The sequence below is a fragment of the Trachemys scripta genome, chromosome 4, assembly GCF_013100865.1.
Source record: "Trachemys scripta elegans isolate TJP31775 chromosome 4, CAS_Tse_1.0, whole genome shotgun sequence".
Taxonomy (NCBI): domain Eukaryota; kingdom Metazoa; phylum Chordata; order Testudines; family Emydidae; genus Trachemys; species Trachemys scripta.
The window spans coordinates 120,596,796-120,598,110 of NC_048301.1; positions in this window are offsets into that span (position 1 = coordinate 120,596,796).

Sequence of the window (1,315 nt, forward strand, 5' to 3'; positions counted from 1 at the left end):
CTATGGGTGAAATCCTGTCCCCACTGAAGTCAATACCAAAATGCCAACTGACTCTAGTGGGACCAGGATTTAACTGTGTATTTTTGCCTACCAACCATAATGCAAGTTTTATGGAGGATGTCATAAGGACTCTACATTAATGCTTGAATTCTCTGTTACATTTATCATGACTATAATGGGGTAGAAGATTCCTATATGGATTTGAGGATTCTTTTTCAAGACACCAGTCTCAATTAGAGGCACTCAAATTCATTTGTTGTATAACTTCATTAAAGAAAATGGAAATACAGTGGAGATGAATGTGACTTTTCTCCAACAATGGTCACATTCCGGAGCGGTTGAGATCAATGTTCTACTGCTGGCATGTGCTGTTCCAGAGTCTGCTCCATCTCCCAGCACAGGCTATATATCCCATTTCCTTAATGTATACAAGGACTCCAGCAGCACGCTTTTCCTGCATCAGACATAGCATCATGATAGATTATGTTGGAGGCAGAATACTATGAAGAGTGAAATCCTCCTCTTACTCAGAAGAGCAGAATCAATGGAACTACTTGTGTGAGGTTGTCATGGGGTGGATGTAACTCCATGCTAGGCCTGCAACCAAAGGGTGAATACAAGCACTGCTAACCACTGCTGATTGGCAGTCTCACAGCAGCTGGGAGGATAAAAATGCTTGGAAGCAGAAAGGTGGGGTGGCTGCCAGAGGAGTGAGCAGACTAGAGAAAGGAGCTTCTGGCAGCAAGCTACTAAACAGCTGCCCAAAGACAACAGCACAGGAGGGGATGAACTGACCAACAGGTGAGAGAGCCTGCAGAGATCCAGGGGAAGATAGGAAGGCGCTCAGGGCACTATCTGTTGAAGAGTCCTGATCCTGTTTATCTAGCTTGAGGCCTCTGAGCTGGAACCCCATGGAGTGGGTGGTCCTGGGTACCCCTACTGACAAACCTGTGAGTGAAGAAAGGGTTTTCAGACTCCTGGGCATCAGGACTGCTAGGCTGTAAGCCCCAGGGCTGTGCCATACTTGACCAGAAGGGGTGCTGTTGCATGGATCTACCACCTCACAGGTGAACTGAATCTAGCCTATAAAGGGGACTAATTTGAGGGTTATTATTATTATTATTATTTTTTAGTAGTTTTAGAAAATTACATGCTCCCATTGGAAATTTACATCCAGTCACACTCAGGGCACTGCCTATAACTGTGTGTGGGTAGAATTCCATAGAGTCAGTAGTGCCCCCATCTTACTAAAAAGAGAGAAATAAAGAGATGAGGGGTATATAAAGAAGACTATAATAAAATCTTATTTGAAACA